Source organism: Stenella coeruleoalba (genome assembly GCF_951394435.1).
Source record: "Stenella coeruleoalba genome assembly, chromosome: 14".
Taxonomy (NCBI): Eukaryota; Metazoa; Chordata; class Mammalia; order Artiodactyla; family Delphinidae; genus Stenella; species Stenella coeruleoalba.
Genome location: NC_137160.1, coordinates 80517446 through 80540930, shown reverse-complemented (window position 1 = coordinate 80540930; position 23485 = coordinate 80517446). Strand labels below are relative to the sequence as shown.

General features: G+C 52.3%; 1 protein-coding gene across 5 annotated transcripts in view; it reads left to right on the top strand.

Annotated features, from left to right (window-relative positions):
- Positions 1-15880: 15880 nt before the first annotated feature.
- The window catches only part of SH2B3 (SH2B adaptor protein 3), a 36830-nt gene continuing 29225 nt past the window's right edge, over positions 15881-23485 (top strand). For all 5 annotated transcript variants that reach the window (XM_079942859.1, XM_079942858.1, XM_079942856.1 and 2 more), the window contains exon 1: positions 15881-16263. The gene's annotated coding sequence lies outside the window, so the exon portion shown is untranslated. The remainder of the gene's footprint in view (positions 16264-23485) is intronic.

The following is a 23485-nucleotide window of genomic DNA, read 5'->3' as shown; positions in this document are numbered from 1 at the left end:
TTTGAGCAAAGATGGGACATGCTCTGTCTTAGGTTCAACGCTGTTCCTAGCTGCTGTGGGGAGAATGGACTGTAGGGAGCAAGGGTAGAGGCCAGGAGACCAGGGAGGAGGCTCTTGCAGTAGGCCAGGTGAGTGATGATAGTGGCTAAGAGCAGAGTGGGGGCAGTGGAAGTGGAGAGAAGTGGTTGAATTCTAGAGCCTGCCTGATAGTGAAGCCAGGACAGAGGAAAGTAGGGCCAAGACCCATGGCATAGGGAGAGACAGATACATGATGATATCTGATATCATCTGAGCCCCTGGATGCAGCTGTACCTGATGATGCCATAATTTCTTGGACAGGAAAGGCAAACTGGAATTTCCCCAAATCTGGGTGTTAGCCAGATAAGGAAAATGTCAGGCGCATGGGCATTTGGTCCTTGGTGTGGGGAAAATTTCCCAGAAGTCTATGAGTCTTGGTTCTCAGAACCCCTTATACTGGAAGCAAGGGTTGACAGCGGCAAAAAAGGCAGAAATCTGAGACCAAGAGCCTGGCATCTTTTCTTTCTTTTTTTTTTTTTTTTTGGAGTCCTTATCATTTATTTTTTTAATTGAGGTGAAATTCTCATTTTAAAAAATTAAGCATTAAAAAAAATTAAGCATTTTAAAGTGAACATAATGTATAACATGGTGACTAGTTGATAACACTGTATTGTATGATTGAAATTTGCTGAGAGAGTAGAATTTACATGTTCTCACACACACACAAATATGGGAGGTGATGGATGTTAATTAACTAGATGGGAGGAATCCTTTCATGATGTGTATGTATTTCAAATCATCACAGTGTATACTTTAAATACCTTACAATTTTATTTGCCAATTACACCTCGACAAAGCTGAAAATAAAGAAAAAAAGATACAGCTCCCAAATTTTAAAAGTCACCAGCAAAAAATAAAATAAAATGAACGATTCAAGTACCATTTGATACATTCACAGTTTTGAACAACAACCAGCTTTACCTGGTTCCAAAGCGTGTCTGTCACTCCAAAGTACAACCCCACATCCATTAGCAATCACTGCCCATTCTCCCCTCTTGCCAGCCCCTGGCGACCACCAATCTACTTTCTGTCTTTATGGATTTATCTATTCTGGATATTTCATATAATTGGAATCATACAATATGTGGCCTTTTGCGTCTGGCTCCTTTTAATTAGCATAATGTTTTCAAGGTTCATCAGTGTTACTGCATTTATCAGTACTTCATTCCTTTATGATTGAATAGTATTCCATTGTATGGATGTACCATATTTGGTTTATCCTTTCATCTGTAATGGACATTAGGTTGTTTCCACCTTTTGGCTACTGTGAATAGGGACAGTGATTCAGAAGGACTGGAAAGGGGAATTTGACAACTAGAACTGGGTTGTGGCTACCATTACCAGTCCTGATGATTTACCTGCAAACCATGTCTCGAGTCTGTCACTCTCCATCTCGGCCACCATTTGCCCATCCCAAGCTACCACCATCTCTCTCTCAGCAGGATGTCGGCAATAGCCCTCTCTCGGGTCTCCCTTCTGTCACTCTGACCTCTGTGCCCTCCGAATCCATTCTCCACTGAGGCATCCTAGTAAAACTTAAGTCAAATCGAGTCATGGCACTCCATTGCTCAGAGCCTTTCCATAGCTCCCTACTGCCTCAGGAGCAAGTCCAAACTCCTCCCCTTGAGTGACAAGGCCCTATAGTCCTGGTCTCTACCTCCCCCTCCAGCCTCCTCATGCATGGTTTCCTATCCCCACTCCCTCAGCTTTGGCCAGCTGCTTCTCTCTGTTCCCAGAATGCACCATGCTCTGGGCCTTTGCACGTGCTGATCCCCTTCCAGGGCTGGTGCTTCAAGCCTTCGCCCAGCCATCGCCCCTTCTGGGAAGGCATATGACCCCCCAACCCCACCCTGCTGAGTCAAATGCCGTTGTTTCCTCCAATCAGTCATTCTTTCAACCAGTATTTATTGAGCACTACTCTTTCTGAGGCACCAGGGATACAAGCTAAAAAGACATACAAGTACATTCATGTTCGTAGCAGCACCGTTCACAGTAGCCAAAAGGTGGAAACAACCCAAATGTCCATCAACAGAGGAGTGAATAAATAAAATATGGTACATCCATACAATGGAATATTACTCAGCCATAAAAAGGAATGGATTACAGATGCATGCCACAATGTGGATGGACCTTGAAAACATGATGCTAAGTGAAAGAAGCCAGTTGCAAAAGGACCATATGCTGTGTGATTCCATGTGCATGAATTATCCGGAATAGATAAGTCCATAGAGACAGAAAGCAGACGGGTTGTTGCCATGGACTAGGGGGAGGGGAGAATGGGAAGTGACTGGTTAGTGGGTACAGCGTTATATTTGGGGGCAATGAAAATGTTTTGGAACTAGATAGAGGTGATGATTGCACAGCATAGTATTAAATGCCACTGAACTGTTCACTTTAAAATGGTGAATTTTATGTCGTGTAAGTTTCACCTCAATAAATTATCTGGTAAAAATGAAAGACAAGGGCTCCTGCCCTCCCTTACCAGAGAGGGAAAATATAAAGCAACATTTGTACGGTACATTAGGTGAAGTTAAGAGTCAAAGAGAAAAATGAAGCAGGGGAAGAGCATATGAATTGTGCATGAGGATGGTGGGGTTGCCATTTTAGCTAGGAGGGGCCAGGGAAGACCTCCTGGAGAAGCGGCTTTTCAGTAAAGACCTGAAGGAAATAAGGGCACAAGCCATGCAGATATCCAGAGGGAAAAGCACTCCTGGCAGAGGGAACAGCAAATGCAAATGCTCGGAGGCAGGAAACATATCAAGGAGGCCAGTGTGGCTGGAGCAAAGAGAGCGAGAGGAGAGGTGAGATCAGGGAAACCTGTGGGCTTTTCTCAGGAAGCTGAGGAAATGAGGTGAGGTGAGAAGGTACATGAGGTAGAAGAACCGGGAGAAGCCAACTGTAGGCAGCATACCTGGGTTTGATGGCTCTGCCTAACCTGTGATACCCCCTCCTCCCACCAGGAGAAGGTAGGTCCTTGAGGGCAGGGAATTTTGTCTGCTTTGTTCACTGCAGCATCTCCAGCTCCTGGCACAGTGTCCGGCACCTAGTAGGTGCTGGGTGACTGGGACGTGACTCGGCCTGAACCAGTCCTCCCAGGCAGGTGCCCGTAGGACCCGCCATCTTGCATCCAGATCTTGGGCTCCCAACCCTTTCCACTGATCCTTTCCCCCCGCTTCGCCACCTGCTGGGGAAGACAGTGGTCCAAGCTAGGGTCTGAGGCAGAGTTTCCTTCCACAGTGGCTGCCCCACCGCAGAAGTGCGCAGGACCAGCCAGCCCCAAGAAGGAACTGAAATTGTCCTCCGCCACAAACACGTCAGCCCAGGCCACACACTGGGAGGGTCATGGGGGAGGGGGAGTGATAGGAAGGGCCAGAGTCCCCTGACTTCAAGGGCCCCCCTCCTCTGTTGGGACAAAACCTGTGCACCACCAGCCCAGAGCCGGGGTCCAGAGTATGGACGAATTTTGCTAAAGGCGTGGAGACCTGGGATTTCTTGCTATCTCATTCCCTAGCATCAAAGGGAGGAGCTGAGAGCCCTGTCTTAAAAGGTGGCATTGTGGACTTCCCTGGTGGTCCAGTGGTTAAGACTCTGCACTTGCAATTTAGGAGGCACAGATTCAATCCCTGGTCAGGGAACTAAGATACCGAATGCTGCGCAGCCAAAAAAAAAAAGGTGGCACTGCAGACTCCTCTTCCCCTCTATTATTTATGGGGCCTCTCATCCCCCCTCCCCAAACCCTCCTGTCTGCCACAGGGCCACAGATCCCCCGGTGGTTCCTGAATGCTTTCTCCCAAAGGAGCAATTTAAACCTCCTCTGAGTTTCACCTGTTCCTTATTAATAACCAAGCTGTATTGCATACTGGCCCAGGGCCAAGTTCCTTTTACACAGACCCTCATATTGAATCCTCAAACCAAGGCTCAGAGAGTGGAGTGACATGCTTATGGTCACACAGGAAGGGGCAGAGCTAGGACTACAACCCAAGCCTATTGGATTCTAAAGCCCCTATTCCTAACCACCTAGCCACCTCCTGTTCAAGTCCAAAGAAACCTATCCCAGTACTGCCCTAGCAAAACTCACAGGACTAATAGCCCCTTCCAAGACATAAATCACACCCCTTCCCAGAAGGCCAGAATGGCTGCCTTTGGTATGTATATTAAGTGTGTATATTTATATATGTTTTCTGGTCAGGTGGGGCTGAAGGGAGGGGAGGCTGACGGGTATGGTCCCTGAGCCACATCCGGGACTACAGAAGGGCAGGGGGAGATCTTGCATTGTCCTGTGAAGCCCCAGACTTATAAAGCAACCTGTGACCATGCTTTGAGCTGGAAATTAATGGATTTCATGTTTTAAGTGGCTTCCAGTCCCCACTCTGCCATTTTCAAGCTGTGTGATCTTCGGCAAGTCCCTTCACCTCTCTGTGCTTTGGTTTCCTCATCTGTAAATCACAAGAAGTAACAGTGCCCCATCTCATAAGGTGTTATGAGGGATTTCAAGAATAATAGCTAATGTTTACTAAGCACTTGCTGTGTGTTTTGCTTCTCATGAAAATGCTTAGAAGTAATTTTACCATCCCCATTCTACAAATTTTAAAAGCAAGTTGAAATAGCTTGCCTGAACTCACACAATGAGCAAGTGGACTTGAATCCAGGCAGTCCGGAATTTGAGTCTATGCCTTGCTGCCCCTCTGAGTAATAATATAAAGCTCGCAGAACAGCACCACCACGTAGTAAGTGCTCAATAATTGTTAGGTGTTATCCCCTTCTGCTCACAAGTTTTGGTTGGCACTTCAAACATCTTTGGGTAATAGAAAATTTTAAAACAACTAGGTCCCTACCTGGGAAATGTGTCATTTGGGGTAAGGTAATCAGAATATAGGGCATTGTGGGTAATAGGGCATATGGGAAATGTTCTGGTGCTCCAGTCAACACCAGGACCATATCCTAGTCTCCTATTTCAGGCATGAGTGGCCCATGAGGGACCTGTGGGTGATCTGGTTACTAGAAGGACCCATAGGTGCTTGGAAGGACTCTCTTAGTTGCCAAGTGGCTAAAAGCTGCACACAAACAGGTGTCAGCCAAAGAGAGAATTAACTGACACATGGCTGAGAAGTCTAAGAGTAATTGCTTTCCAGTGTGGCCGGATCTAGGTGCAAAGCCATTATCGTCAGGACTCAGTTTCTCCCAGTCTCTGGGTTTTGCTTTGCTCTGAGAGGATTCATTCTCGGGCAACATGGCCCCTGGAAGCTCTGAGCTCATGTCCTCCCAGCTCCAGGAGAATGGAATGAGTCATTTTCTTATCAGACTGTTCTGCCCAAGCCTGAAACTGATTCTCACTGGGTCTTTGGGTTGACCTGGCCATCCTTGAACCAATCATTGGGGGTGAGAGAGGAAGATCAGCCCCAGGGAACAGCTTGAACCGAGATTGCATGGAAAATCAGGTGCTACCTGATATCACCATGACAAGGGTAAGTCAGGCAGCCACCCTGATGGCTACCAATCTCAGCAGTGAAGGGAGCCCAGCTTGGGGACAATGGAAGTGTGTGGCTCAGCTGCTCTCTGCACACCCCTCTGCCCTCAGCTCCCTGCTTCTGTTTCTAAAAAGTATTGCCAAACACTTCCCTCCCTCCTCTTCTCCTCGCCTCTCCTCCTGTCCTTGGCCCTGTGGCTCCCACTGCCTCAGAGAGGTGAAGTAACTTGCCCGAGGTCACACAGCCAGCATACATGGCAGAGCCCAGAGGTGCACCCAGGCAGCTGGCCCCAGAGTCCAGCTCTTGGCCTGGGAATAGCCTGAGGTGATCTGATTCCCCAGTGGCTGAAGGGAAGTGACAGGCAGCCTGAGGCTCTGAAGATAATCCCCTTCAGTCTGGGTAGTTAATGGTCCTGATAGCCCTCATAGCAGAGGACACGTCAGCCTCCTTAGCCAGCAGCCTCTGCCCTCAAGGTTCCTCCTACCCTGTGGCTCCATTTTCTTCCTACCCTCTAGCCATTTTCTGCTCCTCTCTATGTATCTCAAGGTCTTACTCTCCAGAGAGGACCTGCTTGCCTTGCGGCCCCTTCTGATTCTAGCGCCCCTGCTGGACAAGCTTCCTGTGGCTCCTTTGGCTCACCCTGAGGCCAGGCTCAATTACTGGATGCTGGCGAGTGGTCACGTGGCCACAGCACGTTGACGGGGATCAGGGAGCCAGCCTGGCTGATCTGCAGGTGAGCAGTGGCCCACACTCCCGTGCATCCTCCGTGGGAGTGGGACTATCCCCAGCTTCTGCCAGGACAGGGGTAAGAGAGCAACTTCCCAGCCTCCAGCAGCCCATTTTGGAGTCAAAACCAGCCTGGGGGGATGGGGGGATGGGTAACAGGAGAAATAGGAGGGGCACATCTCCAAACTCCCTCCAAATCCTCGCTCCTTTAGCCACCACTTTTTCTTTACTTTTTTAAAAATTGAGATGAAATTCACATAGCATAAAATTAACCACCTTAAAGTACAACTCAGTGGCACTTAGTCCATTCACAGTGTTGTGTAACCACCACCTCTGTCTAGTTCCAAAACGTTCTCATCACCCGAAAAGGAAACCCCATACCCATTAGTGCCCATGAGCAGTCACTCTCCATGTCTTCCCCTCTCCCAGGCCCTGCTTTCTGTCTCTATGGATTTACCTAGTCTGAGTATTTCACGTAAATGGAATCATATCCAAATGGAATCACAACATGATCTTTCGTGTCTGGCTTCTTTCACTCAGCATAATGTTTCAAGGGTCATCCACACTGTAGCATGTGTCAGTACTTCACTCCTTTTTATGGCTGAGGGTAGATCACATTTTGTTTGTCCCTTCATCTATTGATGGACATGTGGGTTGTTTCCACCTTCTATTGTGAACAGTGCTGCTATGAACGTTCATGTATGAGTATCTGTTTGAGTACCTGTTTTCAATTCTTTGAGGTCTATAACTTTAGTTAACATTTTGATGCTACTTTTATAAATTTATTTATTTATTTTGCTGCGTTGGGTCTTCGTTGCTGCGTGGGCTTTCTCTAGTTGCGGCGAGCGGGGGCTACTCTTCGTAGGGGGTCCAGTAGGTGGACAACCAGCTCGACTGGAGGGCCTAAGGCTGCCCAGGAAGCAGCTCCCCAGCCCTCCACCACCTAGGGCCACCAGGGAGCGCCAGAGCATCAAGCAAACTCGCTGCAGCCCGTGAGGCCGCCGCCTGGGATTCCGGCCAAACTCGTGCAGGGGAAGTTCGTGCGCCCCACGCTGATCCCCGGGCAGGGGTGGGGATCGCTGGAATAACTAGGTTGTACGTTCTCTGCAGAGCCATTAGGACCTTTAATTACCGGGATTGGAAGTGAATAATTATCTGCGGTGCCCCAGGCCACTGAGTCACTTCCCCTCAGAAACCAGATTCCCTGGGCGGAAGAGGGGGCGGCTCACGGCTCCCTGGGCTGGGGGATCCTTGGGGTGGGCGTGGGGTGCGGGGCCGGCGCTGACGATTTTGGTCAAGGTCTGAATTCTGGAGCCTGAGTGTAAATCAGTGCTGGGACACTTACCGGCTAGGATACTTCGCCTCTGTCGTCCTCAGTTTCCTCCTCTGTCAGATGGAGGGAAACAACGTTCTCTCCATACAGTTTGCTGGGATCGTTAAACCCATAGAAAATCCTCAAAATGATGCCTGGCACATACTGCTCTCATAATAGTTAATTCTGTTTTTACTATCACCGTTATTATTACTTGGGTTATAGTAGGTAGTTAAGAGCTGCGGTTCTGCAATCAGATAGACCTGAGTCTAGACCAGCTGCTTCAATCACTTGCCAGTTGTGTGGCTTTTTTCACTGTCCTATGTCTCAGATTCATCATCTGAAAAGTAGGGAAATTCATAGCAAACAATTCACAGTGGGGAGGGGGTGGAGGGATATAATATTGCTGGTGATGGTCTCAGCTGGACACACACTTTTGGAGGAGTCCAGATTATAAAAATTGGACTTCTTTTTTAAGCAAGGACTTTGGGCAATTTTATTTTTTTATAAATTTATTTATTTAATTTATTTTTGGCTGCGTTGGGTCTTTGTTGCTGCGCGCGGGCTTTCTCTAGTTGTGGCGAGCGGTCGTGGGGGGCGGGTGCTGCCCGGGCTTCTCATTGCGGTGGCTTCTCTTGTTGCGGAGCACAGGCTGTTAGGCGCACGGGCTTCAGTACTTGTGGCCAGCAGGCTCTAGAGCGCAGGCTCAGTAGTTGTGGCCCACGGGCTTAGTTGCTCCGCGGCATGTGGGATCTTCCCGGACCAGGGCTCGAACCTGTGTCCCCTGCATTGGCAGGCGGATTCTTTTTTTTTTTTTTTTTTTGGCAGGCAGATTCTTAACCACTGCGCCACCAGGGAAGTCCCTTTGGGCAATTTTAGACTAGAAAGCACTGGGAGGACAGAAAAGGGAACTAAATCTTTGGCAAGGAAGCAGGGGGTGTAGATGGCATCAGGCACCTGGGCTCAGCAGATTAGACCCCAACCCAGGAATCTAGCCCTGAGAGTTCTGACAGCCGAGGAGGAAAGAGGAAGGGCCCAGTTACATAATTCTTTTCTGACCAAGGATGCCCTTTTCTGAACCTTCCAGCCTCAGCTGGACCTTGATGGGTGGGGAACATGGTGGTTGGACACCCCTAGAGCTGTCTTGAGCTCTGTATTAGTTTACTATTGCTATGTAACAAATTACTCCCCAACTTAGTGGCTTGAGATGGTAAATATTTATTATTTCATATGATTTCAGGAATTTAGGAGCAGTTAGGCTGGGTGTTTCTGGCTCAGGATCTTTCATGAGGCTGTAGTCAAAACATGGGCTTGAGCTCCCTTCATGTGAAGGCTTGACTGGGGCTGGAGGATCCACTTCCAAGATGGTGCACTCAGATGGCTGTTGCCAGGGGGTCTCTGTTTTTTCCTGGCTGTTGGCAGGAGGCCTCAGTTCCTCACCACATGGGTTGCACCTTTGAGTGTCCTCATGAGGTGCTGGAAGAAAAAGAAGCAGAGCCAGAGATAGAGTGTGACAGCAGTGGGGAGGAGTCTGTTCTAGGTTTGGTGGTCAGGGACCTCCAGGGAGTGAATGAAGTGAGGGATGGAAACATCTGGTGGAAGGACATTCTGGGCAGAGGAAATAGCCAGTGCAAAGGCTCTGAAGTGGGAACATGAAGGCATATTTGAGGAACGGTGAGGAGCCCAGTGAGATCCAGTTATCCCTCGATAACAATCAGATACAGAGCATTCACTGAGTGCCCACTAAGGACTAAATGTCCTACACAATTTCACTTTCCTTTACCCACTACTATGATGCCCATTTTACAGACTGGGGACACTGAGGCTCAGAAAATGGAAGTCTCTTGCTAGAAGTAACACAGTAGTGCTGGGATAAAAACCCAGGCCTGGAAAGCTCCAGCACCACCTGTCTTAGTCCATTTAGGAGGGACATAAACATTCAGTCCATTGCATTCTGCCCCCGGTTTCCCCAAATGCACGTCCTTCCCACATGCAAAATGCATTCATTCCATCCCAAGAGCTCCCAAAGGCTTAACTCCTTCTAACATCAACCCAAAATTCTATAGCCCAAAGTCTCACCAAAATCAGTTATAAGTGAGACTTAAGGTATGATTCATTCTGAGGCAAATTCCTTCCCAGCTGTGAAGTCAAACATGTTATGTGTTTTCGAAAGACAGTGGCGGGACAGGCATAGGACAGGCACTCGCATTCCAAAAGGGAGAAATAGGAAAGAAGAAAGGGCCTCAGCAAGTCCAAAACCTTAAGGCTCCAGAATAATCCTCTTTGGCCTGCCTCCTGGACACACGGGCTGGTCTTCTTGCCCCCGGAACTTTGCAGGACAGGAGTTGGGCCCCAAGATTCTATGCTCCCATGGCTTTGCTGGGCTCTCCTGGGCTGGAACCTCGCACAGGTAGCTCCACCCAGCTGGCGGCCCTCTGGCTGGCTGGTGCCTCCACAGCCCCTCCGACGTCTGGGTGGAGGCAGCCACGCCCGCCGAAGCTTGGCTAGTTGCAGCGTGTGCTGCACTGCTCGGGGCCTGCGGGAGCGGTGCCCAGTCCCCCCACCTTGTGCGGAGAGCGGAGCCCTGCAGCGAAGGCCCCTCCTCCGAAATCCTCCTCCCACCCAGGCCCTTGCGCTCTGGGCCTGTGATGAGAGGGCAGCCCTGATGAGCTCCGAAAGGCCTGTGGGGTCGTTCTTCCATTGTCTTGGACAGGCCTCTGCAGCATCCCTCTTTTCTTTCTGGGCCCTCACCAGAATCACCCTTAATGGTGGGTTCATGGCAGTGTAGGCTTTTTCTAGGACGCACCTCCAAACTCTTTCAGTGTCTGCCGATCACCCTGTTCCAAAGCTGCTGGCACGTTTTTAGGTATTTCTTACAGCAGAACCCCCGCTTCTTGGTACCGATGTTCTGTCCTGGTCTGTTTGGGCTGCTGTAACAAAATACCATAAATTGGGTGGCTTATAAACTACAGACATTTATTTCTCACAGTTCTGGAGTCTGGGAAGCCCAAGATCAAGGTTTTGACAGATTCAGTGACTGGTGAGAGCCAGGTTTCTGATTCAAAAGTGGTGTCCTCTAGCTGTAACCTCATGTGGCAGAAGCAGAGAGGGTTCTCTAGAGGGTCTCTTTACAAGGGCACTGATCCCATTCCTGACATCTCTGCTCTCATGATCAAACCACCTCTAAAGGCTCCACCTCCTAATACTATCACCTTGGCGGTTAGGATTTCAACATGAATTTGGGGGGATATAAACCTTCAGGCAATTATACAAGCCATTACACAACTAGGGAGCAGACCAGCCACTCAGGCCTCCTCCCCACCTGCAGCCCAGACCTTGTTCTCAGTAGGGAGGGAACAGTCTGCAGAAGCACATTTTACAGATGCAGACACCAAGGCCTCCACTCACTGGCTGGGCAACAGTCTTGACTCTCAAGCTTCAGTGTCCTCATTTGTGGCCACCACTCTTCACAACCCTTGAGGGATGTATGACTCACATCCAATTGTAGATTATAATCAACACTCTTTATTGAGCACATGCTCTGCGGAAGTGCCACCGAAACTCCCAAGCTCTTAATGCATCAAATTCTCCCCCACAACCCAATGAGGTAATTGTAATTGTTCCCATTTTACAGATGAGGAAACTGAGGCTTAGAGAGTCTAAGTGATCACACAGCTAAGAAGATGCTGAACACTCAATTCTAAACCTGTCTGAGTGACCCCTAGAGCCTTCATTCTTAATTATGGGCCCCCTCAGACGATGGCTTCCTGCCCTTGAAGTGGGGAGAGTCTCTTATCAGGCTAATGATTCAATATTTCAGTGCCTCAGTCTCTTCATCATAAAATAGGGATAATAATAATAATAGTACCTATCCCAGGGCTGATGTGAGATTTAAATGAGTTAACATACTTAAAACATTCAGAGCCACTAACCACGTGTGGCTATTTAAATTTTAATTCATTAACGTTAAATAAAGTTATGAATTCAGTTCCTCAGTGACACTAGCCACATTTCAGGTGCTCGGTAGCCTCGTGGTGACCATATTGCACAGCACAGATAGAATATTTCCATCATCACGGAAAGCTCCATCTGTCAGCACTGGTAGAGAATATATGGCATGAAGCAAGCCTCAAAAACTTAATCACATTATAATTCATCCTAGATCATTAGCTATTGTAATTATATCTATTAGGTTTTTTTTTTTTTTTTTTTTTGCGGTACGCGGGCCTCTCACTGTTGTGCCCTCTCCCGTTGCGGAGCACAGGCTCCGGACGCGCAGGCTGAGCGGCCATGGCTCACGGGCCCAGCCGCTCCGCGGCATGTGGGATCTTCCCGGACTGGGGCACGAACCTGTGTCCCCTGCATCGGCAGGCGGACTCTCAACCACTGCGCCACCAGGGAAGCCCTATTGGTACCTATTAATCCTATTCTAGCCTATTGGGTTTTTTGTTTGTTTTTTCGTTTTTGGCTGTGTTGGGTCTTTGTTGCTGTGCGCAGGCTTTCTCTAGTTGCGGTGAGCGGGGTCTACTCTTCATTGTGGCATGCAGGCTTCTCACTGCGGTGGCTTCTTTTGTTGTGGAGCACGGGCTCTAGGCGCATGGGCTTCAGTAGTTGTGGCACTTGGGCTCAGTGGTTGTGACTTGCGGGCTTTGGAGCGCAAGCTCAGTAGTTGTGGCGCATGGGCTTAGTTGTTCCGCGGCATGTGGGATCTTCCTGGGCCAGGGCTCGAACCCATGTTCCCTGCATTGGCAGGGGGATTCTTAACCACTGCGCCACCTGGGAAGTCCCTGTTATTTTTATATTTATTATTAATATGTAATATACTATTAAGTGCTATTATTGTTAGACCTAGAACTGTTAATATGATATTACATTGATTATTAATCTTATTACTATTCTATTGTTATTTCATATTTATTATTATTAATCCTATCACCATTATTATTATAAGCTACTATTAATACTATTAACCTTAGACCTAACTGTTATTATTATATTATTACTACTAATATCCTATTGTTATTTTGTATTTGCTATTAATCCTGTAATAGTTAACAGTGTTATTATTAATTAAACCTAATAACTATTGTTACATTATTATATTTATTGTTATCGATCCTTTTATTTATTTATTTATTTTTAAATTTTAATTTCATTTTTTTGGCTGCTTTGGGTCTTCGTTGCTGGGAGCAGGCTTTCTCTAGTTGTGGCCAGCGGGCGCTACTCTTCGTTGCGGTGCGTGGGCTTCTCATTGCGGTGGCTTCTCTTGTTGCAGAGCACAGGCTGTAGGCGTGTGGGCTTCAGTAATTGTGGCACACGGGCCCTAGAGCATTCAGGCTTCAGTAGTTGTGGCACACAGGCTCAGTAGTTGTGGCTCACAAACTCACTAGTTGTGGCTCACAGGCTCTAGAACACAGGCTCAGTAGTTGTGGCGCACGGGCTTAGTTGCTCCACAGCATTTGGGATCTTCCCAGACCAGAGATCAAACTGGTGTCCCCTGCATTGGCAGGCGGATTCTTAACCACTACGCCATCAGGGATGTCCCTATTGATCCTTTTATTATTAACCCTGTACTGGCTAACTTTGTTTTGTTATTGATATCAGCTGTTACTATCACTACTAATAGTCCGAATAAGCATTTACTAATAGTTGTTGACTACTGTTTTGTTACTGTTATTAGTCCTGAGAGTCTCTGACCCCTGGAACTTGGCAGGAAGTAGGTGCGCTCCAACTCAGCGTTTTTCACGGTCGGAAGGAAGGGCGGTCTGCTCCCCCAGGACCGCTTTGCTTGTTTCCGGGGAATTCGAATAAACCTCTTTCTCCCTTTGGGTCCCAATGACCTGTGAAGTGGGAGGAGCCAAGGTCGGGCAGCCTACCCGCGGAGAAGATGAAATCGCTGCCCAGAGCCGTGATGCTCTTAAATCTAGGGCAAGGTGGTGGAGGGGTATTCGCTGCAAACGCTTTGCCTTTCTAAGGAGAAACAAAAACAGAGTGAGAAGTCTCGATCGCGGTGAGCATTGAAACAAGAAAGTGGACTCTGGAGGGGACGCGTGGTGAGAAGAAATTAAACGAGAAAGGAAACCACTTTGGGCCTCAGAGAAATCTGGCGCGAGAGAAGGCTTGCACTGTGATTAAAAAGGGGAAGAGCCACAAGTCTCCATTTAAGTCAGCAGAGCTGCTGTGAGAGGGAAAGTGCTTGTGGCTGGCAGATTTCAGCAACCATTTGACAACTGCTGTGTACCTGGCTGCTCTGTTGGCGCCACCTGGCAGCTGTGTGACTGCAGTCAAGTAATTGCTCTCTCTGGGCCTCAGTCTCCGCAAGTATAAGAAAGAGATAGTAATATGGGGTGATCAGGTTAGGCTTCCCCGATAAATTACTCCCTTTGCCCCCCATCCTCAGCTGCTGTGTGAACATCACTGGGGCACCTCAGTGTCTTGCCAACTCAGACACTGCAGCTCGAATGCAAAGCTCAACAGGTCCTTCTGTGCAAAACCCTCCATGGCTCCCTATTGCTCCCAAAATAATTCCCAAACTTGCCACCAGGACCTTCAAGTCTCCATGTGATGGGCCCGCCTTCATCTCTTCCCATCTATCAGTCTAGGCATCACCACTGCTTTCTTGACTTTCCTTGAAGGCACCAAGCTTATTCCCATCTCAGGATCTTTGCACTTGCTGTTCCTTATCACTCCTGGATCCTTCTTATCGTGGGGTGGAGGGGAGAGGTGGTCTCATCCCAAATATTAGCTCCTCAGGAGGTCCTCCAAGCCTCCAGTCTAAGATAGCCTGGGAAGCACTCTCCATCCTGTAACTGTTTTGTCATCTTCGTAGTACATTATCCCATTTACCTATTTATTTATGCTCTGTGTCCCCTCACAGAATGTCAGCTGAGGACAAGGGATGCCCATGAGGGCAGGGATATTTGTCTGTCTTGTTCAGTGCTGTGTCCCCAACACCTAGAACCATGCCTGACACACATATCTGTGGAAAGCACATGTTTGTGGCCGGTTCCTTCAAGGTTATTGAACTCTAAGGATCCTACAGTCGACAGGCCCCTTTCCGCCATCTGGGTGAAATCTGGAAATCCCCACCTTCTGGGGGAACCCCTTCCTGTAGCTCCAGCGGCAGGACTCAGGCCTGATTGTTTAACAAACACTCATGTAGCAGTGTTTTCCCTTGGGCAGAGCTCCTTGCTAAGTGCTTTAATGCATTAACTCACTTAATCCTCACAATGACCCTGTGAAATGCGTCTCTTATTTCCATTTCATAGATGAGGAAATTGAGGTACGGAGAAGTCAAGTCATTTGCCCAAGGTTAGTAAGAGGGGAGGCAGGGGAATGGACGAGTGTGCTGTCTGGAAAGGGGTGATGTGGCCCCTGCAAGCTGGGGGTGTGAGCGACTTGTTTCCTGTTGTGGGAGGGAGAGAAGAGCAGACATTCCTCTCTCCCCTCCCTCCCATGTGTTGGGGGAAGGGCTGGCTGGGTGTATGCTCCCCCTCAGGCTAGTGGGGACCCCTCTGTGAACCTCACCCCACATAAGGCCCATAGATAAAATGAAAGTAGCCCCGGGGAGAGCAGAGAGGGAGGCCCAGAGGCTACGGGAGCAAGCGATCTGGGAGGGCTTCCTGGAGAAAGATGCATTCCTGGAGTTGGGGGACGGATGGGCCCATAGAGGCCAGTCTATAGGGGCATGGGCTGCGACAAGAGCAGAGCTGAGGGTGGCGCTATGGGGGTCTGCTCAGTACAGTCGCGGATAGTCGGGGCCGGGCCGGGTTGGGATCTTTCCCCGGGTGATGATGAAAGCTGCGGTCGCTATTGCACTGACCGGCCCGGCGCGCGCAGATAAGGCCCTGCAGGAGGGAGTCGGCAGGGTCGCGCCCCCTCGAGGCCAGGCGCCTCGGCCCGGCCCCGCCCTCAGACCCCGCCTTTCCTTCATCTGGCCCCGCCCCCGCAGCGTGGAGGCACCCGGTGGCCCCTGGCGCTAGGTGGGTGGGGCCAAGGTTGCCCCGCCCCTCCTGCCGTTCATTCCCTTCTTTAGGTTTAGCGCTACGAAATCGGGAGGGTGATCTGTGGGCGTGGCTTTACAAGGCCCCGCCTCTCCCCGGGCTGGCTTTTGAGACCCCAGGACCTGGTCAGTCGCAGAGGAGCAGGGCTGATGGGCGGGGCGATGTCTGGCCCCGCCCCTGGTCCTGTTTTCTCCCCGCCCCCTGCCAAGTCTGGTTCACGGGCGGACTGGGGCGGGGCCTGATGTGGCCCCGCCCACCCCTGGCCCCGCCCCTGCCTGGCCGCCCTCCCCCGCCGGGCTTCGCTCGCACAGCCGGTTCCTCTTTACATAACGGCGCGGGGCGGCATGGGCTCGGGCCACCGCCTCCGCCCGGCCGCCCGCCCGGACTGTCGCGGCCCGCGGTGGAGACGGCGGCCTCAGCAAAGTTTCCCCGGTGGCGGCCCGGAGGCGCATCCTCCCGCAACTGTCAAGCGCTGGCGGCGGAAATGATGAGGCGCTGGCCATTTTCCGAGCCCGGGTTTCCTGCCTGAGCCCAGCTCGAGCGAGCCGCGAGCCAGGAGCCGGCGCGCGGGAGAGAACGCGCCCGGGGCGGGGGCCCTCCCGCCCCCTAGGGATTTCGGGGGGCCGGGGGCGCGTGACGCCATGGGCCGGCCGGGCCCGGACCCCCTCTCTTTCAGGTAAGCCCGCCTTTCCCAGCGCTCCCCTCCTCCGGGGCTGGGAGGGCTTTAATGGGGGAAGAGGAGGCCCCGTGTCCAGTTCTGCCCAGTGTCTGCGCACTCCCACAACAGCCTAAAATATTGTCCTGAAGCTAACTCAGATGGAGGTGTTCAGGGGTGACCGTTCCCCAGCTCCTGTGACACCCTGCCAGCCGCCACCCCCAGCCACACACGTGTTGGGGATGTAATGGGGCAGTTGAGGCAGTGGGGGAGGCGCTGAGAGAGGGTATGGCTAATACTCCCAGTCCGCCTCTTAACGTAGCCCAGCCAGTCAACTTGCGCCTGGTGAGGAGGGGGGCGGGGGGGGCCGGCTTGGTACCTTGAAAGTGAAAGTAGTGAAACTGAGCCCATGAGAATGGAAGAGTTCTCTTGGAGTGGGGCGCAGGCCCCTCCCCACTCTCCCAGGCCAGGCCGTGTGGCTAAGAGGGGAGCCCTCCCCCCATTCCAGAAGCCCCTCTCCCCATTCCCTGCATCAGGGAGGTGGGGTGGCCCAGGCACCCCCATGCTACAGAATCTGGGGCTTCAAAAGGGTTAGGGCTCTCACAGCTCAGGTGTCTTTGGGCTGGTACCCTCCCACCCTGGACCTGGGGCTCCAGGGGAATCCTCCCACCAAAAAAATTGGGACACAGGTCATTGGCTTAATAGGTCAGCAGGGCTGGGAAGGTATTTCAGAGGCCCTTAATGCCTGGTGCAGAAATCCCCTCCCTTCCCTCATTCTGTTCCTGGGGGCTTTCGGGGCAATGGGGACTGCATTTGAGGAACTGCGGCGGGGGGGGGGGGGGGGCCTGCCTGCCATTCCACTTTTTTTCCTGAGTTTCCTCATTCTCCTGTTTCTCTTCCCCATTCCCGGGCCACAATGATGTAGATGAGGAGGTCACTGCTTGCAGCTGGGGGCCTCCAGGGAGGGGAATGGCCAGGCTGGACTGAGTGGGAGGAAGTGAAATTGGGCTACAGGCAGGGGGCTTCGGAACAGAGGGCCTGGCAAGGCCAAGTCTGAAGGGCCAAGGTCCAGCTTTGGGGTCAGGAGGGGCAGAGATCTGACCCGCACCCCCTGGCCTGGGAGATGAGCCTCCTCTGACACCCACCAACTGCCAGGCTCAGCTGGGGCAGCCGGCCCATCCCCATTTACAGTCCAACCCTGGGGCCCCTGTCAGGGCTGTGGGTGTATGGATCTCCGGGGTTGTGGGTGCGAGTTGTACCTGGGTTTCCCATCGCTGACCTGGCTGCCAGAGCGGAAACAGCCCTGGAGGCTCTCCGGGGCCTGCGGGGGCCAGAGACCCAGCTCTAAAGGGGGGGAGAGCCGGCTGAGGCCGCCTTGTCAGGCTGGGGTCAGCAGATGAGAGGCCAGGGCCTGTTTTGGGAAGTTGGAAGGGTTTTTAATACACGTTTTCTGAGCCTTTTCCCACAACCCCCCTCTGGGAGGGAAAAATCCTTCCGAGCCAAAGAGTGAACATTCCTAGAACTTGTGTGAGTCCCCATGGGCCACAGAGGCAGCCAGCTGGGAAGGGGCTGGACTAAAGTATCAGCTTCTGGCGTCTGAGGACCTTCAGGGGCTCAGCAGCGGCAGAGGAGTGTCCTGGAAGCTTAGGTTCCATTCCCTCACTGCCTTTTTTCCTGCTGAGGGCATGGGCCAGTGATACTTGTGAACCTCAGTTTCCCCTATGTGAAATGGGGTAATAATAGGTTTGTGGTAGGGTATGTAATAAGCCTGGCATTGAAAGGGTTCAATTCGAGGTGGTGGTGGTGGTGGTGGTTTTCATCATTACCACAATTAGTGTTATTGTTACTGGCTGTGGAATGTTTGTTCATCAGCATCCCTTGAGCACCACCTGCACGTGCAGCTCTGGGGTTTCCTGAGTGTTTGGGAGAAGAATTCTGGAGACCCAGGCAGGATGAAGTGATGGTGCTTCCTGGCTATATGGCCTTGCTTAACCACCCCAGCCTCAGTTTCTTCATCTGTCAAATGGGTGTGATAATAGTACCTACTTCTTTAGGGCCATTGGAACCACGAATGAGTGAATTCACAGAGTGTTTAGCGTGGCTTGGTCAGGAGGAGGAATAGTAATAAGGATGAGGTTGTTATTATCCTTTTTGTTTTGGATGTTAGCTCTGCTCGTTTTCCTTCCAGATCCACTCGCCCCACCCCCCCCACCCCCCCACCCCCCCATTCTTCTGAACCCTGGGCTTGATCCTTCTCCAATAAACAGAACTTTCTAATACAAATTAGATCCTGTAGAGCCACTCCAGATATGGCGGTAGCCTGGGCGAGCAGGTGCTGGGTAGCCCTGCAGCAGTTCAGCCTGTGCGGACCCTTGGATATCTGGGTCTGGCGGTGCCACCTCCTGGATGGAGTCTCCCCGAGGGCAGAGGGGGCAGGGCTGGAGACACTTGGAGGGACCGCCCAGCTGCTAGTGCCAGCGCTGCCCATGCCGAGTGGGGGAGACAGGGCACATAAAGCATTCAGTGCTGGCCTTGGCACTCAATTAATAATAGATAGTGTTGTTGTTATTATTATTAAAATGAGAGGTCTCTTCTGTTCAGTTCTCACTTCTCCCAGTAGCAGCGTGGGTTTTGGAGCCAAATCTGAGCTTTGCCAGCTTCTAGCTGTGAGGCCTTGGGCAAGTTACCTGAACTCTCTGGGGCGCACCTGCCCAGCGGGGGCCAAGAGTCCCAGCTTCTCCCGGGTATGTGAGCCTGCATGTGAGTGCATACGTGAAGTGTATGAGTCTGGCACAGAGTAGGGACTCAAACTATGTTGGGTATAATTGCTATGGCCATGTGACCTTGGGCTTGTCCCTTAACCTCTCTGAGCTGTGGGTCTCCTCATCTATGAATGAGAGTACTAATAGGGTTTTGAGAAGAGGCATGCAGAGTGCCTGGCATGCAGTCAGTGCTCAATAAGAGCTACGCTGTTAATGCCCAAGAGGGGGGCTGCCACTTAATTGCCAGGTTTCCTGGGAAAATGGGCCCTAGGGGCTCCCGGGTGTTCAGCGTCTTTGGGCGGAGCAGGAAGCTGCTTCCATCTGGCAGACAGAGAAGCCTGCCTTGGAGAGTCCAGAGGTGTAATACAAGTTACTTGTTCCCAGCCAGACCCTGTTCCCAGCTACCCGCCCTCCCTGAGGAAACTGAGGCGGGCAGGCTGCCCAGGGGAAGTGACTCAGCTGGGGTCACTCGCTGAGTCAGTCCTAATTGGACCCAGGAGCCCTGTGCCTCAGCTCCCTGGCTTCCGGGGCCTGAAGTCCCTCGGGGACTGGGCAGGTCCAAACCACAGTTGGACACCCACTTACTTGGGCCCCAAAGCCTGGACGACCAGCATTCTTCAGTTGGGGCTTCGGGGTCCCATTGGCCACCACTGGGCTGCTCAGCCCAGCATCCTTCCTCCCAGCAGGGGCAAGGGGCACTTCCCCAGGAGAGCAAGTCCTCCTGGCGTCCCCCGGCCCCACCCCGCCCGGAAACCCGGCAGCTGCGCAGATGGCTGGAAGGTTTTTCCTCCCACGCCACCCTGTCAGGGGTCGGCTAGGGGGGCCGGGCTGCAGGCTTCCTCATGAACCAGGCCTGGAGCCCCTGGGGGCCTGCCCGGATGTGGGCCCCCATCCCGGCTGGCCAAGGGCAGCCTGCCACTGCCCCATGGGTCCCCAGGGAGGCCTGGGAGGGAGGAAGTCTGTGCCCTGCTCACCCGGGAGCTGACTCACAAGGGTGCCTGACGGGGAGGCCTTGGCCTTGAGGGGCTGGGGAACTGGAAATGCAATTAGGGGAGTGGACACAAAGGAGGGCCTTCGGCATGGGATCTGTCCTTTGAGAGCTGGCACTCTGGTGTCATCTCGCGGGAGGAGAGGCCCCGAGAGGGTGATGAGTGTGGAGAGAGGATTGCAGGAGGGCTTGAGGGCACCCGTCCTGATATCCTGAGGAAGCAACACCGTCTGGGGGCATGGGGTGTGCAGAGCTGACTGAGAGGCTTCCCCTCTCTCCCCTCAACCCAGGGCAGTTAAAGGAAGAAGTCACATGCTGGGATGGGGGTGGCTTAGAGAGTTCTGCCTGTTCTTCGGTGGCCCTGGCTTTCCCCACCTCCCAAAGGCTGTTGGCCAGGGTGTCAGGCTGAGGGTGGGGGCAGAGGAAGCCAGAGGACATTTCCTGTTCTGGCAGACTGTGCTGGTGTGATAAATGTCCCCAGGCACTAGGTGACCCCGGCGAGAGTGCATCACGGCCCCCTGGCTGCCCGATGGGCTAGAGCAGAACCCACTTCTCAGCCTCCCCAGGGCCCCAGAACCTTTGGTCTGTACTGCCTGTAGGCTTCTACACAGTCTGGCCAGCTCGAGTGGTGTGAAAGGGCAGTGGGCCTCCTGCCAGGCAGTGTGTGTTGGAATCCCCTCAACTCTCTGGGCCTCCTTGGATGGGGTTGGGGGGGGCGGGTCTGGGCTCCTGGAGAAGTTGGTGCTGTGGGTAGGAAAGGCAGAAATGCTTACAGCAGCCTGGAGTGAACTTGGAGGCCTCCCTGGAGGAGGTGTCTCCCTCTGAAGGTATAAGACTTCCTGCCCAAACATCTGTGAGCTGTGGACCTGGGGGAGAATGGAGGCTCTGGACTGGCTCATTTTAACTTCACTTATCACGATTTAAAATATTCTCCCCAAGCCTTGGCAGGTGAAATTCCCACAGGTGGGTAAAGGCCTTCTCTGCACCTGGGCCTGATAATTAAACAGGAAATATTAGCTTCCCAAGATTACATTATTACCCAGGGTGATTGGATAGAGGAGAGGCTGATGAGCCTCGATCTCTGGGGTCCTGGGTTAGAGTGAGCCCCACAACTCAGAGCCAGGATTGCCAGCCCTTCAGAGCCTGAACTCTCCCCGGCTTGGTGTAGGCTGTATATGCTTGAACAGGGGACACCAGGTGCTGGCGAAGGCTTCAAAGCCCTCACCAGGTTGCCCTGAGCAGGGACTCTGTGGACACAATTGTTCTAAACTTGGGGTCCTGAAAGGCAGACCCACCCCCACCCTGACATGAGCCCCAGGATGGGCACAGAGGTCGCCGCCTCCGTCTTCACGTGTTTGCCATGGGGACTTGGCAGGGGGTTGCTGGGATGCGGTCTGATTTTCCTGCTCCACGTCACATCATCCTCGTCCCTCGCCCTGATGTGGGATTTTGGGAAATCCTGGACTCCGACTCCCTTACCCAGCAGATCTCCCTGCCCCAAAAGCCCAGGATGAGAAGGTGGGAGGGACCCCCTGGATTTGCAGGCCCCTCTCTGTGGAAGGCTGTTCATCCCTGTGGCCGCCCAGGCTCCCAGATGCTCCTGTGGGGGGGTTGGAGGGGATAGAAATGCCCCAAAGATCCCTCTACTCCCTATACCCCCTAGCTGAAACCTGGGGGCTCCTGGGAACCCCCAGGTGATTAGTAGTTGCTTCCTACCAAGAGCTTTTAGGCCCTGTTCCCAGGGTTGGCGTGATCTGATCAATTGCTCTTCCTCTGTGTCTGGCGCATAGTAAACACTCAATAAATGCTTCCACCTGGGCCAAGGCCCAAGGAGGGGACCACCTTCCTGTGGCCTGGCTGCCTGCCCCGGCCAGGAAACCTCCCAGCCATGGCCCCCTCCCCGGCACAGGCCACAGCTGAGTGCTCTGGCTGGTGACTTCCTGCCTGGAGCTCCTGCCCGGAGCTGCCTGAGCAGTGCTTCACCCCTGAGAAGGCCTTGTGTTCGGGCTCCCGTGACCCTCCCTGCCTGGCCCAGCCCATGAAGCCAGGCTCTGCCTGTGGCTTCTTGCAGCAGGCAGGTCTGACATTCTCTGTAGCAGGCGCTCCTCTCTTCTAACAATAATAGTAATAAAATAGCAACAGCCACCTGTTTCTTGAGCCCTGTGCCAAGCACCCCTCAGGCATCAGTTCTTAGAATGCTCCTAGTGAATGCCAAGTACATTAGCCCACTTTACAGATGGGGACACTGAGGCTCAGAGAGGGAAGCCCTCTCTTCTGCATCACACAGCGAGGAAGTGGCAGAATTAGGATGTGAATCCAGATTTGGTTGGTAGCTCCACCATAGAGAGGTCATCTGTTGTGGTGGGTTTCTCGGAGCCCCTCAGCCTTTTCTGTCAGTCCACAAAGGTCAGGAGCGTGATTCCAAGAGTACGACTGTCAAATAGCAGCCTGCCTCAACCCTAGGAGTTCATTAATTCATGCAACTAATATTTCTGGAGCACCAGCTCTGACCAGGCCCTGCGGAGTGTGCAGGAGTGTGATGGCCCTCGGCCTGCTGGGGGCAGACCCCCGGGCTGAGGGAGATGGACAGTAGGCAGTATTGCTCATGTATAGCTGGCGCTTCCAGCAGAGCGAGCGGGTTCTAATTGCAGCTCTGCCCCTCGAGGGCCCCGTGACCCTGGGCAAGCCATTCCTCCCGCACCGTGGCTTTCTCATCCATAGAGTGGGCATAATGCTAGGATTGCCCACTCTGGTGGGGAATAAATAAGTGAATAAATGCAAAGTGTTTAGCACAGAGCAGGGCACGTAGAAAGCGTGAAATAGTGTCATTTATTGATGTTTTAAAATTTTCACCCTGTGGCTATTTTCCAACCACCTGGTGGGTTTATGACCTGGACGGAGGAGCTGAGGCCTCCTGACTCCAGCAGGAGCTGAATGAGACCTCTATATCCCCTCCTCTGGATGGACATTCACTGGGCAGTGCGTCTTCCTTGTGTGCATTTGGGCATTGATCAAGTGTTTTGGGGGGCCTTGTGTGTGGGGTTCCCATTAATCGCTAGCTGTGGGACCTCTGTGCTTCAGTTTCTCCACCTGTAAAATGGGAGCAATTATTGGCCCTACCTCCTAGTACTGTTGCGAAGCTTGGGAGAGTTGATGTTTTGCAAAAGCAGTTAGAAAAACGCCTGAGGTATAGCATGTGCTGAGTGCACACCGCTCTTCTTATGGAGAATTGGAATAGGGGGCCTGGTGAGGAGGGCTGCCAGCCACTGCCTGGGCAGGGAGGGAGCTTGGAGCAGGCACAGCTGTTCTGAGAAGGCTCTTACCAGGGTTTGGTCCTGCAGCTGGGCTTCAGGACTCTGATGTACATGGGTGGACAGGGTCAGGTGTTCCAGGCAAACGGATAGGCCTGGGTGCCCAGGAGGTGGGTTGGCCCAGCAAGAGGTGGTCACTGGTGGGTGCTGGCCGCCACACATCTGCCAGAGGAGCCAGAGGC